The sequence below is a fragment of the Amblyomma maculatum genome, chromosome 1, assembly GCF_055883805.1.
Source record: "Amblyomma maculatum isolate TAMU_Amacu chromosome 1, ASM5588380v1, whole genome shotgun sequence".
NCBI classification, from domain to species: Eukaryota; Metazoa; Arthropoda; class Arachnida; order Ixodida; family Ixodidae; genus Amblyomma; species Amblyomma maculatum.
The window spans coordinates 456,984,640-457,002,828 of NC_139344.1; the positions used below are offsets into that span (position 1 = coordinate 456,984,640).

Here is an 18,189-nt window from a genome sequence, read left to right on the forward strand (position 1 = left end):
TTTTTATCGATTTTGCCTGCTTCATCTCCTTTCATGCACATGTAATAAGAAGGCATCACACTGAAAGGGGAACATTGCGGTTTAACAAGTTCCCTAAAACGGTATACACCAATAAATTATTAATAAAAAGAATATTCTGGCGCACTTTTCTTTCTAGATTTCTGGCTATAATCAAGACTAGTAACTGAGCGTACTTTACCAGTATTAAAAAAAAAACAGAAAAGCATGTGAAACGTAGAGACCTTGCTATATTAGCGCCGACAGAACCAAACTCTAATCAAACAGGCAAAAGTAGTCACAAAAACGACTTGCGATTGCACAGGCCTGCACTGTAGCATAGGAATAAGGCACTCGCGGCTCCTTCTCGTATTCTCCTTGAGGCGCGCCCCTACATCGCAGTCCTCCTCGTCAAGACACCTCGGACCGGAGTCTGTGCAGCCCAAAAGAGGCCATCATGCGTGCTGCCGGGCGCGGCCTTTTATTTCCTGATTTTCGCTTCGCCGGCGCGCCCATTGTGGCTGCCATTGTGCGCCGTTTTTCCGGGCCGCCTCCTCGTCGTAACGGCGCGTAATGAGGAAGCGGCGCGCGACGGGGCGGGACTGCGCACGAGCCGCGCCGCCGGCCAACTTTCTTTCCAACATGGCAGCCGCCTTCGCGCCAAGCAGACGACCCGACGACGTCTTGCGCGCGCCAGCGCGCTCACGTGCGCAGCAGAGGTCGTCTCGTGACGGGATGCTCGTGTAGTGTTAGTCCATTCGCTTGCGTGAAACGCCAGTGTTGCCGCTGTATAGGTCGTCATCCGCTTTGTCATGACACGAAGAGATGGAAAAGGACTAACATAGGTGGCTGCTCTCAACTTTCTTGCACCTTCGTTCAGGACGAAAACACGAAAGGTGAGGCATTTTCTAAAGCTCTTTATAGTCGTTATTTGAGATTATTTATTTTTACCTATTGCATGCTCAACGGGGCTATAGCAGGAGTGTTTCGGGGAACACAAAGCAGCAATACATGGTATTTGTCTCATAACTCTTAAGAAACCTAGCAAATGACAGTCCCTTCTTCACTTCCGTAGCATACCCAAATGGAAGCAAAATCATGTTCAACTACACTTACAATCCCAGAGATTAATTTAGCAGAAAGAGACGTGTAATACCCGATAAGAAAATCAAACATTTAACACTATGATGTAAAAAATGTTTGCACGTGCGCAAAACGGTGCGATGGTACAAGTCATGATTTTCCTTAGTTGATTATTGTTTAATGAAGATGGCACACTTGCCACACGAGTGAAGAGAAGAATAAGAAAAAATGTCATCAAGAAATAACAGTTTCATTACAGAATTTTCAGGCATGAAATATTTCTGTAGCACCGTAATTTCATTAGTGTGGGCATTAAAACTATGTTCTGTGGTGGCCAACGGCAACATAGAAATTGCTGAAATATAATAAACTTCTAGTGCGACGAGTCACAACTGGAAAAGAACGCATGCTAAACATTTTTATGCGTATGACGTATTACAAAGGTCTATTATTTCACCTACAACATCAGTGACACGGAATTAACTGAATCTTCGGAGTTTGAATGCTTATGAGTTGTCGTGGACAACACTATATGATGATTGTAGTTTCCATGTTGATTTATAATAGTCATATTTGGGAGCTATGCACAAAACACAAGACATGTCGAAAAGTTAGCGCATGCGAAATAAGGTCTCATGTTTCATATTAAACTCGTTTGCAAGAACCAAACTAGTATTAAACTTAGAGCTGTACATGTGAGGGTCAAGGAGAAAATCCAACTTGAAAGGCTCCAATTCTTTTTTATGCGCCGAGAGGCGATTATAAGTTCTACCTAGAAAAATACATTACATTTCAGAATCCTGTTATATACGAACAAGACATCTGGAATATATAAGGCCACTTTCAAGAGAACCTCTCAACAGAACCTCTCAAGCACTCATTCTTGGCACGAAGCACAGATGAATGGAATACCTTGCACATGCATTGTTTCCTGTTTTCTCTTCGCCGTTTGTTATCAGAACACCAGCTATGCTTTTTTACCTTCCCGTTTAAAAATACGCCTCTTCAAACTTTATTGCTTGGATAAATTCAATTTATAACAAAAAACTTTATTCAAAAAGGTGTTTGGAACTGAAAATGCAGCACAGCTTACGTGGCGGAATTAGAAGCCCTTCTAAACCGTTTCAAGATGTGATTGGAACCATTCTCTAGTCTTCTTTGATTACTTGTCACAAGAAGGACGGGCTCTTTTCGAGATCAAGTCTGATAAGAGCTACACCACAAAACACAGCCTGGTTTCAAGTATATATTTGTGTTTTAGTTCGTTTCCACCTATCGCATTGAGACACTGTTCTTGCTGTTAGGGTTGATGAGGTCCACTGCGTCTAGAATGCATGGCTGAAGGCAAAAAATAATTACAGTGGGCAAATGAGCCAAGAGAATGCAGAATATATAATATGAAGTAACCGCTGCTTTATGAAACCTAATGTTTGAAGGTGTTTTTTATATTGTGCAAAATTTCATCTCGTAAGAAGCGAGTTGTCATGAAAGTATTTGCTGTTCTAAAAAATTGCACCATAAAATCCCGTAGCTTTGAGCAGTCTTTAAAACCTCCTAGTATCTGCCTGACATTTGAATAATGAAATAACTCCCCAGAATACCGGAAATAGCTCCCTTTGACGCTGTTCATGAAACCTATAAACCTCCAAAATAAAAGGTCGTGTACAAATACACATTACCTATCGACGTGTTTTGAAGGCCTTATTTTTATTCTCTGCCAATTTTTTTTTGTCATCATTTGGCCTGTCTCTGTGCCTCAAAATTCTAGTATCAGTATTAGCAGATTTGACAGCAGCCAACGTAAACAAGAATATCTTAAAGATTTGAAAAGCTTGGGACACCTATTCTCACCGACAGCGCGAAACGATATATTAGCAGCGTTGAAATTGGTTCTTCTAAAACAGTGCAAGCCCAAGTCGTAGGAGGATGAAAACGCAAAGGAAACGCCGACACCACGGCAATAAAAAAAAAATAAATCTGAAAGCCCCATAATCTGCTTAATTCGAACTAGAAAAGAAGCGACATGGATACGATTTGGACTAGTTTCAGTTTGAGGCTCTATTTAGCTAACACATAAGTACAACCCTCCTTCGCTTTTAATGCTTTCCTTCAATCACAACTAAGCTCGCATTTGGACACCTTCAAGTGTTTTTGTAAACCTATTTCCCGCAAATTTATTTGCAAAAAGCTCGCGTTATCTATCAATGTTTGATATAGTGGCCCAGTTCACTCATTGCGAAAAATCATCTCGCTTCCAGAATGGGTCGAATAAAAAACGCCCCCGGCTCTTGCCGCAAAAACTGTCGTTTTTGTGACATGCGCACTTGATATCGTTAGCAATGTCAAAAGTCAAATATCGTTAGTAATGTCAAATGCCTTTGTCAAACGTTTAGAGCCCAGGGGGTCTACTTCTTAGTCACACTATATGGCTCGTAATGCATTCCCAGGTTTCCAGACTTGCTGAAGGCAAGATTTTTCGTCCTACCCTCTCCAATGGCTAGGACTTCCACGATCGTTGAAGTCATAATATACGGCCTAAAAGCAAACCCTCTGGGCCCTAAACGTTTGACAAAAGCTGTACGCTGATGATATGCGTCCTGTGTTGTTAGGGTAGTCTGAATAATCTGACACGTGCTAGCATTCATGGTCACTAATGTAAATCAAGATGCGTTGTAATGATGAAAACCCGTGCACTCAAAGGCAGGAGGGAGTTTTGCAAAGAGTGTGCTTGCAAAGAAAATAAATCTGCATGTCATCTTCGAAACTAAAAAGTAAGCTGAACCGAGTGGCCGTCAGAAATTTTTGTCGTGAAGAAAAAAAATTTACTCGGACATGGCCTCATCACTTCTGTAAACTCTTTGTCGATTGAATTCCAGTTTTCAGCCTTTATTCAAAATATTCTGCCCTTTCGTTGCTTTTTTGTGAATTTTAATTCATTTTGTAGAGATGACCTCCACAGATATTCAGGGCATGTGTGTACAAGTACAAAGATCTTGATTCACAGTTAGGGTCATCCGCTTTCTACTGCCGTATCAACCTTCAATAAGGAGAAATTTCAAATGAATGAGTGCTTTAACAAAGTAGGTGTTTTCAAAGACAGTATTGAGCCTTTTCAGAGGTGCTGCTGCAGGTGAAGAGGCGCTGCACTATGAAATGCTGAATGTTAGACACTGAAAATTAGTCACTGCCGTGGAATACACAAAACCCGGGCCCAAGCCGTTGTAGATGTCGTCACCTTTAATGACATGGTGGCCTGTGAATTCAGTGTGAGATTGGGGATGGCTATGGTCTATTCAAAATGTGTTTACGCAGTGATTGAGACTTCTAGCATTTCAACTTTTGCCAATGCTGTGGTACCACAGTATTGAATATGAACCTTTTGAGGGTTTTTGCCGTAAATGTACGACGGCGTTTTTCCGTCCCGTAAGGCATTTGCCGTACCGTTACGGTTTCAATCCTCCGTTTGAAAATTCGCGCCGTAATGACGCTACACGCTCACTGGGATGTTCTGCCACCTCCTAGGACCTACAAGAAGCCATTGAAATTTATTGCGCTGCCTTCTTGCGAAGATAAACAGAAGTGATTCCTAGCTGCAACGTGTCGCCCGGTCTGCGGAAACGCTGCCCTTTCATGGTGTCGGTTTCGCCACGTGATCTCAATACTGCAGGGGACTGCTCTCGCCTTAAAAGGAGTTGCAGCTGCCGTTTAAGCTCGGCAATTTCTTCAGACTGTGTTTTTAACTGAGCTTTAAGTTCCGCGTTCTCTCGCTCGAGCGGAGAAGACTGCGGCCTCCAGCTCGCCTGTTTCGTGGATTCCTGGACTGTTTGGCCCGGGAGTGGCGGGAAGGACCTCGAGCGGCTTCTGCTGTGGCCATGGCGGGATCCCGTCTTCGAGCGGCTGCACGACTTCGAAGACGATCGAAACCGGCTTCTTGATGGTCTAGATGACTTGAGAGTTGTCTCAGGAGGTCGAGCGTCCGAAAGCGTTATCGGCGGTGTGGATTTTTTGGAGGAGTTTCCTGAGCGTTCGAAGCGCACTTTGAAGCGTTTGGACCCTGTGAAGTGGGCTTCACCGCATAAGATGCACCTGGGCGTGCAGTCCGGCGTTTGCTTGGGTGGATGGGCAACGCCACAGCGGGAACACAGGTCAGTCTTCTCCTTGGGACAGACGTCGGCACGGTGTCCAGGCTTCCGACAGTTGAAGCAAGCTTCAACTTTTGCCTTGAATGGGTAGCAAGAATAAATAGTGCCGTAAAAGTTCAGTTGACCTCCGCGGTGTCGATGAACGTGACTAAAATTGACTTGGTCCTGCCGAGCTACCGGGCATCGGCGATGGTGAAGTACTTGCTCTGATTAAGGGCCACAAGATCTTGGAAGATTTCATCTTGCGTCTGATTGTTGACGGCTTTGTAAATAATGCCTCTTACGGCGTTGTCGGGGGCGGCGACATAAGCTTTCAGGGGGTACATCTGGTCGTTGAGGCGAAGTCCTTGCATGCGGACAAACTGTTTCATTCGAGCTTCAGAAGGTGTGCTCACCGTGAAAGAGTTGTTGTGCGGGTTGATGCGCAACTTGTCGTTGATTCCCGCTTCGTGGTAGTCGACTACTGCTTCAGCACAGATCAGAGGCAGAAGTGCACCTCCATTTATTAGGCGAAGATCCAAGCCCCCGCCCGGTCGGAAAACAACCTTGTAGTCCAATGTCTGCAACCGGGGAAGAGGAGCATGCCTCTTCAGCTTGAGAGTGGAAGTCTTGCCTTTCGACGCGGAAGCAAGATTGTCCGAACTTGTCGAGGCTCCAGCAGACGCGGACGCGCTGCTGTCCGAGGCTTGCTTCAGGTTGGGGTAGAGCTTGTTCCGGGCCCGCACCGCACGGGTCCAACGAGGATCGTTATGAAATTCCTCTGGTGAAATATCTTCTCCTTCTACACCAACTTCCATCTTGAAAGATGAAGCAGGAAATGAGTTTGGGCCTTTGATAATGTCCGTCACGCAGCCATTTTAGATGTTCTCTCATCGCTTCAAGTCGGCTCGCGTGTCCACCAGTGCATATCCGCCTTTCTTAGTCATCGCACAGCAGAAATCACCATCGGCTCGCTCTCATCTCCATCTTTCAAACTCGGTAGCATTGGCACCCCACAGGGTTCTGTCCTCTCTCCACTGCTTTTTAATATTACCCTTATCCTCATGGCACACGCCCTCAACAAAATTCCTGCCCTGTCCCATTCCTTATACGCCGATGATATTACACTGTGGACCACCACAGGTAGCATTGGCGCCATGGAAGATACATTATAGGCCGGAGCAGACATTGTAGTATCTTTTGCCGCAAATGTCGGCTTGGCTTGTTCCCCTACCAAATCGGAGCTTCTCTTACTCCGACCTCCTAGGTGTCGTACAGACAAAGGCCCTCCTCCCCCCATCTTCTTGACAATTGACAACACCCGGATACCAGAAGTGGACAACATCAGGATTCTTGGTATTCTGATACAAAACAATGGCAAGAATACCGCAACCATCACTAAGCTGACGGTGATGGTTCATCAAACAATCCGCCTCATTCGCCGCATAGCCAATCGCCATCGCGGCATGCGCGAGCATTACCTCAGACGCCTGGTACAGGCATTTGTCCTGAGCCGTGTTGTGTACTCGCTCCCCTACCTTTTCCTCACGCGGGTGGAGGAAGACAAGGTTAACGCCCTTATCCGACAGGCGTGCAAGGCCGCCCTCAACTTACCCCGCTACACTTCCAATGAACGCCTTCTTCACATGGGCATCCACAACTCCCTAACTGAGCTCAAGGAAGCCCACCGCTCAGCCCAGTTGGAGCGATTATCATCTACCCTCACCGGCAGGAACATTCTTGCTCGCATCCATCTCTCACCTCCCGGTCACTGCTCTACACAACATACACTTCCCCCTGCGATACACCGCGTTCTTAAGGTGCATCCCCTGCCAAAGAATATGCACCCAGAGCACCATGTCACTCGCCGCAAGGCACGCGCAGAAGCTCTTCGCAAGCACTATGGCTTCCAGCCAGAGACCTTTTACGTAGACGCTGCCTCATGCCCCTCCCGCCCAGCGTTCGCCCTCAGCGCTGTTTCCAACTTTTTGCAACTGGTCGCGGCCGGTACAACTTTTGCCTCCACTTCCCTGGAGGCGGAGGAGGCGGCGGTTGCCCTCGCCATAGCTACCGCCCTTGCATGGTTTCCGCTCCCCCCCCCCCCCCCCCCCCCCGCTTGGTCGCAAAGGAGGCATGCGAAACGTGAGTTTGATCTTTATCGCCACTCCCGTGCGGGGGACCCAGAACCTGATTTCCATCTTTATTGGGGTTGCTGCTAGCTTTTTATAATTGAAGCTCACGAGGTATTCCTGCTCTCCTTGTTTACCGAGCTTCCTGAGGTTCCTGCGTTCGCAGTGTCGAGCAACGTTTACTCCAAAATGCGGTTCCTAATATTTTTCTACAACTTTTTCTTGACTTTACTCATAGTGAACATTCAAGATCTGCAATAAAGTAACTTGGCCATCTGGGAACGTTTTCTTCAAAAAACTTCGACCCTCAAAGGGGTAACAAATGTTACGCAGAAACCACAGAAAAGCCACCAGAATGATTTCATACTGATGCAGCACCATTTTAGTCACTTCGATATTGACGCTGCAGGAACGACGATGGAAAGTCGGGGTTTTCTTACAAGTCTTAGCGAAGTAATAAAAAAGCTGGACAGAGAACTAAAATTAGAGAGGTGCGCGAACGTTTAAAGAAACGGTCAATAAAACATACATGTGCGTATTAAAACGTGAAGCTGAGGTCAATGGTTTTAATGTTTTAATCAAAGCAATATTACAGCTATCGTAGAGGTTCGGTAACAACTGGCGTAGTATTGAATGTGGCGTAAAAAGCTGTGAGAAAACAAGGAGTCATGAGCATAGTATTTCGGTAAATTTTAATAGTTGCCCGTGGTAAACCGGCTTTTTGCAGTACTTGGTAATTTACGATAAGTGGCACGGGGCAATCGCGCGCACTCTGTCGCCTATTCGCACTGCTTCGTGATGCAAAGAGGAAGCTTTTAAACCGTGACGAGTCAGTCAACCTTGTTGGCGTGGTTCCTGGTCACAAGTCCTTGCCGGGTGGTTGCAACTATATTGCTACGCGATATTAGCAACAACGTTCAGGCGCTGCAATGCTTCGCCACAGTAAAAATATTTTTTTTTTCTAGGGCGCATATATGATTTGATAACAATCGCGCTATGGCCTAATACTGAGTAGTTAGCGAATCGTCTACTAAAGGTATCTTACGGTCAGCCTTTAGATCAAGATGAAAAACATGAACATTGTTTTCCACATTGTCGCTCTCGATGCCCGGAGATTTGTTTTCCGGTTTACAGATTTGCTTTTTGAACCTGTGAGCGATACTTCAGTGTGATCTGTGCAGGTGAGTTGTACAGTAAGACCGATATTATGAGCGTTGCAATTATTATTATCTCAAAAATAAGCAAAATGAAATTACCGAATTTACCTTTAAATTTCTACCATTGAAGAGCAGCAATATTTCAGTTCAAATCTGAAGCCCGTCAACATCATAGCTAAGCCCACTATTTTAAGTTATTTTATCTGAATGCAGCTGGAAATTTCGGGCGTCAAAAATACACATATAAAACTCTATCCGTCACACATTAACGTAGTGTGGTGTCTCTCAAATTCATGGCGCATCAAATACAGTCGCCGATGGTACACCCTTAGGCGTAAAGAATATAGTGCATAAATTTAGGTTACACCTTTTCTCAGGAACCCTTTCCCAGCATTTGTGAAAAAATTTGCTTTTGTAAAAAAGTCTCACAATTACAAGAGGGCTTCTGAATTGCCCAACATTATATCCTCAGTCAGCAGCTCTTTGGGAATCGCTCAAAGTTCTTCGTACCCCACAGCTATGCGTTTGAAACGGCTGGCGCGATACCTGTGTTACCCCAGGGATATCTTTACATTATTTTAGTAAACCCTCACCTGCGAATTGACATCTGCTATTTCATCGAATGTTCAGGCGATTGCATCATAGGCTGCCACTTCAAAAGTAACACTGATTGGTAGATTTTTATATGACCTGACTCGATTTCATAATCGCGTAACTAAGAAGCTCATGCAGTTTAGTTAGTCGCAGAGTGATCTTGTGCTCTCTCTTTGTTCACTCTCAGTGTCGCTGAGAGGGGTCTTAATTTGCTTTGTCGCACAAGATGCGTCGAGATATTTCTGAAACGTTAGCAGCGCGCGCGTCTGTTTCCGTATTTCATACGTTGTTCTAGTCACCTTTGGCTACTTTATGTAGATATTCTTCGCCAACTTTAAATTGACGACTGACGAGTGCACAGGCATTCGTACTTCGACAAATGCCGAACACGCTTGCTGTTACCGGTACTGCGGATTCGCTTATTTCTTTTTCGGGCTAAGGTCACACAATAAAGAGTTGATTTTAGCGCAACTCCTCTATCCTCATTTAAGGTATTTGGCATTGTCGGCCACGTGATAATGTATACCACACATACAGTGTATTGCCACGTACAATTCGGAACCGTACTTACAGGTTATTTATGCTGATTCGAAACTTCCCCTTTCCTCCTCTCTCTTATCTCCACCAAAACATAAAAGGAAGTGTTTCCTCTTGAACTGCCACTCGACAACCCTGGAAGATAGCAGCTGGCTTTCGTTTGGTATGTGATAAGAGGAAAGTGTGTATGCTAACAAATAACAACACTGTGAAAATGTTTCCACTTCCACAAAGACAACTTTTTCTACATTCAGGCAATTTCTCATCGACCATTTACATTTGCGCCTTCCTTCCTGTGAACCAATTATTTTATATTATTATTATTATTATTATTATTATTATTATTATTATTATTATTATTATTATTATTATTATTATTATTATTATTATTATTATTATTATTATTATTATTATTAATGTTATTATTATTATTATTACTATTGTGGAAGAAGGCCAGGTCGAGACGGCAAAGCAAGGGATGCCGTGTCTGGCGTTTTACTCCGATGACAAAGCCCAGGCGCGCGCCTGAGCCGGCGCCGCGGGACGATGATGATGGTATGTACAAATGAAAGAGGAAGATCATGGAATGAATAAATTAAAGAACATCCACGGAAGGCTCACACAATCTGCCCGGGGGGTCGGAAGCGGCCAGCCTGGCCGCTCTTAACTAAGCGATGCATCGCGGCGCACAAACGGTTTCAAGCGAGACACGTGAACAATTTCAGTTCCACGGTGGCGTCGATCAGCTGGGGTATCAACAGGCGTCACTTTGTAATTCACTGGGGAAGTTTGGTTTATGACCTCATAGGGACCTATGTAGCGGTGGTGGAATTTGTCACTAAGGCCAGGGCTGCGCAACGGTGTATAAAGCAGTACTTCGTCGCCAGGACGGAAAGAGACCACTCGATGTGTAGAATCATAGCGAGTCTTGCGGTCTTCCTGGCACGCTGCCGTGTTGAGGCGGGCAAGATGACGGCATCTGGCCACACGAGATAAAAAATGGGTAGGTACTGATGTGGAGTAGTCGGGCGGAGAGAAGAAGGAAGCGTCGAGAATTGTAGTGGGAGGACGGCCATAAACGAGGAAAAACGGAGAATAACCGGTAGTCCGCTGTACTGCTGTGTTATAGGCGAAAGTGACGAATGGTAGAATAATGTCCCAATTTCGATGATCCGGTGAGATGTACATGGAGATCATATCCGATAAGGTGCGGTGAAATCGCTCAGTCAGCCCGTTAGTCTGGGGATGGTAGCTCAAGGTTGTCTTATGAAGGGTGGATGACGCATGAAGAACTTCGGCAACGACTTTCGATAAGAAGGCTGTACCGCGGTCACTTAGGAGCACCCGAGGAGCGCCATGACGTAATACAATTGATCGCAAACAGAAATTTGCTACTTCTTCAGCGGAACCAGTCGGTACAGGTGCTGTCTCAGCGTAGCGTGTGAGGTGGTCGACAGCTGTTATAATCCAATGGTTACCCCCATCGGAGAGAGGTAGGGGACCATATAAGTCGATGCCGACTACGTCGAATGGCGTGGCAGGACAAGGAAGAGGTTGTAGAAGGCCAGCGGGCGAAGAAGTCAGTCGTTTGCGACGTTGGCACAGAGGGCAGGATGCGACGTATTTGGCAACGGTGGAAGATAAGCCAGGCCAAAAGAATCGTTTTCTCACGCGGTCGTAGGTTTTGTCAAAACCAAGGTGGCCTGCAGTAGCGTCATCGTGGAGAGCCGCCAGAATACGTGGGCGAAGCACACGCGGCACGACTGGGATCCAGCGAGTTCCATCAGGGCAATACACGTAACGGAGTAGGATGCCATCTTCGAGCTTGAAATTGCGAAGCTGTCGGCAAAGCCTAGCATTGGGCGGGTCCGAAGCGCCGATAAGGCGGTCGATGATAGGACGGCAGTAGGCGTCAGCTAATTGCTGCGAGCGGAGTGCGTGTTTGTGATCAGAATCGTCAAAAGAAACTGTTGTGATATGCGTCGGGGGAAGAGATGGCCGGCTGTGGTCAGAGGTAGAAATGCGTTGCGAAGAAAAACAGCAGGCTGATTCCGTAAGTGGGCAGCGAGAGAGAGCGTCGGCGTCTTGGTGTTGGCGACCAGATTTATAAGTGACGTCGAAATTGTATTCTTGCAGGCGTAGAATCCAGCGGCCAAGTCGGCCTGTCAAATTTTTGAGTGAAGACAACCAGCAAAGAGCATGGTGGTCGGTCACAACTGTGAAGTGCCGACCGTATAGATAAGGGCGAAATTTTTGGACAGCCCAGACGACGGCAAGACACTCCTGCTCGGTAATGGTGTAGTTTTTCTCAGCTGGAGTCAGAGTCCGACTGGCAAAGGCAATCACTTTCTCACGCGATGTTGCATCACGCTGCAGAAGTACAGCGCCAAGACCGTGACCACTGGCATCGGTGTGCAGGATAGTTGGAGCGCTGTCACTGAAGTGGGCAAGAACAGGATCTGATGTGAGGGCGTGCTTTAGGTCATTAGAAGCAGTTTCGCACTGTTCTGTCCATACGAAAGGGCTGCGTGCTTTAAGTAGCTCATGAAGTGGTGCAGCAATAGTTGCAAAATGCCTTATAAAACGCCGGAAATAAGAGGCGAGGCCGAGGAAACTGCGCAAATCTGTAGTCCGTTGTGGACGAGGAAAGTTCAAGACCGCGATTGTTTTTTCAGGATCTGGGCGAATGCCGTCATGACTGACCAGATGTCCCAATATTCTAATTTCCTTCTGTGCAAAGTGGCATTTCTTGGTGTTGAGCTGAAGGCCTGCCGAAGCGAGACCGGTGAGGACTTCATTCAGGCGCGTGAGATGGTCATTAAAGGTTGTCGAAAAGACAACAATGTCGTCCAAGTAGCACAAACAGGTTCTCCATTTTAGGCCACGAAGCACAGTATCGATCATTCTTTCAAATGTCGCTGGTGCGTTACAAAGTCCGAAAGGCATAACATTAAATTCGTAAAGGCCATCGGGTGTTGCGAAAGCGGTTTTTTCTTTGTCGTCCTCGTGCATAGGTATTTGCCAATAACCTGAGCGAAGGTCCAAGGTCGAGAAATATTCTGAGCCTTGGAGAGAGTCAAGGGCGTCATCAATTCGTGGCATCGGATATACATCTTTGCGGGTAATTTTGTTGAGGGCGCGGTAATCAACACAAAAGCGTACCGAGCCGTCCTTTTTTTTAACTAGCACTACTGGGGAGGACCATGGGCTTGTTGAGGGACGAATTATATTGCGATGGAGCATGTCATTTACATTTTCTTCAATTACTTTTCGTTCAGAGAGGGAAACCCGATAAGTCGTCGGCGAACGATAGAGTTACCTTCAGTAATGATGCGATGGTGCGCAACACTAGTCTGTCCCAGTGGTGTGGAAGTGGCATCAAAAATGGCTTGGTGGTGTCGAAGCAATGCCAGCAGTTCTTGGCGTTGGCTCGGCGTAAGTTTAGGATTAATAGTCTTTGCGAGAACAGAAAGAGAGACGTCTGAGGAAACACGTTGCTGAGGCGGAGGGGCGGTGAGCACCATCAGGGAAAAAGGTTGAACATCCACCATGCAATGCAGAGAAGTTCCTTTTGGGAGCACGAGGGATTCACGTGAAGTGTTAGTGGCCACTACTGTCGCTGAGCCGTTGTGGAATCGGACAAGACTTGACGGGAAGGCGATGCCGCGTGCAAGATGACTATATGATGGTGCTATTAGTACGTCCCCGTCAGTTATGTGGTCAGAAACAACAGTAAGCAGTTTTTCGCACTGAGGAGGCAAAACAGTATCAGCGGCGGCAACGAGGGGATGATGTCGTTCAGGAAAGTCAGATGAGAAATCGCTGTCTGTCATATGGATAACACGCTCACCACAAGAAATTAACGCTGAAGCGGTTGACAAAAAATCCCATCCAAAAATCATCAGATGCGCACAAGGTGAGAGCACAGCAAACTGCACATGATGGCGGATGCCGTCGATAACAACTCGTACGGTGCACTTCGCTGAAGGGCGCAAAGGAACGTCACTGGCTCCACGGAGTTCAGGCCCATCATATGGTGTTGTCACTTTTCGCAAACGGTAGCACAAATCAGCGTGAATAACAGAAATTGCAGCCCCTGTATCAATCAAAGCTTCAGCCGGTAAACCTTCAGCGATAACAGCAATCACGTTATACGGGCGATCAGGAGGACTTTTAGTAAGTTCGCAGAGTGCAGTTTGACCTCCGGAAACTGCAACACTTAGTTTTCCGGATGGCGGACAGGGAGAACGGTTGCGGGGCAGAGAGGGGAAACTGAGCGGCGGTATGGGGATGTGGACCGGCGTCGGGATACATGGTTCCCACGAGGCTCAGAGGAAGATACTGGAGGTGGGGAGGATCGACGAGGTGGGCTGGGAATAGGTCGCTGCTGATAATATGAGGGTACGTCACTTTCGAAGGCGTCGTAACCACGCCGCTCGTTTTGAATGCGTCGACGACAGAAGCGGGATATATGCCCTCGGATTCCACAGTAGTAGCAAACTGGGCGAGAGGGGCGCCAAGGTGCGTAATAGGGTGGCGTAGGCTGAGCCGTTGTCACGGCGTTGATGTGGTTGTAGGGCGGTGCCAGTTGTGGCGGCAGAACAAAAGGAGGGGGTGATGCTGCGACGTTTGCGTAAGTCGATGCTGGGCGGGTTGCAGGAGGGTCGGACACCATAGGCCGAGTGATTGTTGCCAGCTCATCTTTAATGATGTTGCGGAGACCGGCGTCATTAGAAGGTACCGAAGAATGATCGCACCCGTGTTGACAGACAGGCTTGAGGGCTTGGAGCTCCTCCCGGATGATGGCTCGAATCAGTGCCCGCAGATCCATGTCAGCAGAGGTCGGGCCAGTAGCAATGCCGGGCTGCAATCGGGAGGACTGCAGCTGGTCGATACGTTGGCAGGTCACAATAATGGCGTCAACGGTAGAAGGATTCTGGGCAATCAGGGTGTTATATGCCACTGAAATAATTCCTTTCAAGATATGGTGTACGCGTTCAGGTTCCGGCATGGTGGGACTAATACGCCGGCAATGTGCAAGTATGGCCTCTATGTAAGACGCGTACGACTCATCGGGACCTTGGAGGCGAGAGGCGAGCTTATTCTTCGCGACCTCTGTCCGAACTGCTGGGTCCGCAAAATATTGGCGGAACTGCTGCTTGAACGTGTTCCAGTTAGTGGTGTGGGGTTCGCAGTTAATAAACCAGGTTCTGGCGACCTCAATGAGGTAAAAAGAAACATTCAGAAATTTTAGAGCATCGTCCCACCGGTTGTAGTTACTGCAGCGTTCATAGGTGTCCAGCCAGTCATCGACGTCTTCATCGCGACGACCAGCGAACAGCGGCGGGTCGCGTTGACGTGTGGGCACAGTCGGAGGGGGTGGTGCAGCCGAGGTAGAGGGTGCTGCGGATTCGTGGGTACTCTCGGTGGTCATAACGATGGTGGCAGGCGGTAAACAGCGACCGGAACGTAGCTCCAGCGAGAGGCAGGGCACAAAACAGCAAGGGGATCAAGTCCTACCTCCACCACTTGTGGAAGAAGGCCAGGTCGAGACGGCAAGGTCGAGACGGCAAAGCAAGGGATGCCGTGTCTGGCGTTTTACTCCGATGACAAAGCCCAGGCGCGCGCCTGAGCCGGCGCCGCGGGACGATGATGATGGTATGTACAAATGAAAGAGGAAGATCATGGAATGAATAAATTAAAGAACATCCACGGAAGGCTCACACTATATTATTATTATTATTATTATTATTATTATTATTATTATTATTATTATTATTATTATTATTATTATTATTATTATTATTATTATTATTATTAGCACGAAGACCACATGGTTGTTCCTGCGCACATTAAATAAAGATTGATTGATTGATTGATTATTATTACCTGTACTTTTCTGTCACTTACTCTGTTGTAGAATAATGGAAACTTATCTTACTGATTCTTAGTCTGTAGTGCTATATTTGTGCTTTATTTTGCTTTCAATTAAGTGAATTTCTTAGTGCTTCTTACTTCATATTAATTGGACTGCGGAACTTTCCTGCCTCGTCCTCCCTCCTCTCTATATAGCTGTCATACGCTATATTTAAAGGATAATGATTGATGGTAAATAACAATGATGGAGATGACTCTGCCCCGTTCAACTATTTTCCGAAAAAAAAAAAAGAATTTCTAAATTTTACAGCAAAGATACGACTTGTTCGCAAAAAAAGAAATAGAGAAAACTGGAATGGCAATTCTGCAGCGCCAATAATTAACTCGTCTAATTTATCTCAGAGGAAACGCTTTTTGTTTTGTCTCATTGCTGCCTCCTTCCTCAATGAAGCAGCTGACATAACACTCTTATAACATTTATGGTTGCATCTTCTTCGTAAAGAAAACGTCATTGACTTTTTTTTAAAACCGCGTCTAATTTACTTTACTATCACGGGGTAACAGTTCTACATGTGCAGCACATTCGTGTAGTGTTAAAATAGCAATTATAGCACGAACATATTTTTCGATTCTATTCCTATCGCGTGCGCCGCTCTGAGTGCAGTGTTAACCATTTCGGTAATCATCACCATCCGTCGCAACATTGACAGTTTAGCAGTTGAAAAATGTCCATTTGATATCAACGTTAAGGAAGACAAAAATCCCAATTCGCGCATTAATAGATATACCCCTGCTTTATAAGCAAGACGAAAATGCATTGCTTTCAATTCTCATTCATTAATGGCGGCCGAAGCTCAAGGAACGTGCACGCATATCCGCGAGCTTGGTGGCATCATTCTGAAGCAGTCGCGTGCTTTCACCGCGAACACGGGAACACGTTTGACCAGCCGGCCCCATGCGAGCGGAACACAGATGTCTACACGGAAAATGGCGGCCACACGCATAGACAAAAAGATGTAAATTTACGCGTGGCCAACCTGACTGCGTTGTCCCATTGCCAGCTGGTGGCTGTCGTGAGCGTTGCTTGCGTATGCGCGGCGATTCGCTTCGCGGCCGCGAGCGTTCGACACAGACGCCGTGAGTGGGCCGCCCTGGTGCGCGTGCGTTTTCTCGCATAATTCTTCGGACACGCTACGCTGTGGCGTAAGTGGCGGACGCTGCGGTAGACCACCCGTGCAGTCCACACTGCCTACCCTAAAGTTTCTCGATTCCGACGCCACCTCCTAATGAGGACGCCCAATATGACATCGTGTAGTGGTCGTTGTTGTGACTATAGGAAGAAAGAAAAGAAAATGCACGGGCCTGCTACTGGATCTGTAGCTGAGCCACCTCCGCCACCTCGTTACGGTGGCTTGTTAGGGCTTAGCTTTGGTTAAGCCTGGTAGGTTGCGAAAGTAATGCGACGACCTGGAACAATCTTTCTTTCTCCTTGTCCATAACGTCTTTCTGTTGTTGTTGTGGCTGCAGGAAGAAGGAAAAGTGAATGCACTGGCCTGCTAATGACTCTGTACCTGAGCGACCTCCGCTGCCTCGTGCGGACAAAAGAGAGAGAGTAGAGAAGAAAGAAAAAGAGGGAGAGAAAGACGCGCACCGCAACAGCCGTCGTCCACCACCTAAGTGGTGGCGGGTGTCATGACGGCCTACAACAGATAAAAATTCAGTGGCTGGCTAGCCCCCGCCGCAAGCGGCGTTGACCTACCTTCCCAGCCCAGGAACAGCCACCCTTCACCACCTCCTCTCCTCTTTCTAACGAGCGGCAGTGCTTGGTTGCACAACTTTTATTTCCATCAGAAATGGGCGTCCTCTTCCCCGCCCCCGGCACGCGTGCCGGGGAAGACAGGGTGTCGTGCGCCCGCGGGTTAGAGGCTGGCAGGTAGCCCTTGGCTTGTTGCGGCCTCTTCCGCCAGATGGACGGTGCGGTGCTGGATCGCAGGGTCCGCGCTTCGCAGCAGGGTATCCCAGGCTATTCTACTTGTAATATTTAGTTCTGTGGGCACTCCCAAATTATGGGGTCGAGGTCCCTCTTGCCCCACAGTGTTTGCACAGATCATTGTCCCTAAGGTCTGGTAGCGCGTGAAACACCCAGACCGGGTTCATGAACATATTAATTTGTAACCGCCTGCACGCGACAGCTTCTCTATTATTTAGGCTAACATCTGGCGGGGTACCAGTCTACGTCCCAATTTATAATGGTCAATGATTTCCCCGTAATTTTGCAGACACTCGTCGTATGCCCAATGTTCGGGGGGCTCGACGGCTACCTGGAACTAGAGAGCTCGGGCTAGGTCGTGAGCCTCTTCGTTACCAGGGACGGCAGCGTGAGCGGGAGTCGAAATTAACTGAATTTTTCTATTCACCGTTCTTTGGGTGAGGATTTTGGCCGCCTCCGGCGATATCCTCCCCTTTCCAAAATTTTGAATGGCCATTTTGCTGTCGCTAATTATGAACTTCGCTTCCGTTTCTATGCAAGCTAGCGCTATCGCAACTTTCTCCGCAGTCTCTATGTTGCGGCCTCTCGCCTCTTTTATAACGTCACTCAAAGTGGAAGCGCAGCGCCTCTACCGGGAGAACCGCGGTGGCCGGCATGGCTCGATCCGAGATTGCCCAACGACTAGACCTAGTAGCCTATCTCTA

General features: G+C 47.2%; 1 protein-coding gene across 1 annotated transcript in view; it reads left to right on the forward strand.

Moving 5' to 3' along the window:
- Positions 1-741: 741 nt before the first annotated feature.
- Positions 742-18,189, forward strand: part of LOC146209731 (sulfotransferase 1C2-like) — a 123,537-nt gene continuing 106,089 nt past the window's right edge. The window contains exon 1 of the mRNA XM_084603328.1: positions 742-893. The gene's annotated coding sequence lies outside the window, so the exon portion shown is untranslated. The remainder of the gene's footprint in view (positions 894-18,189) is intronic.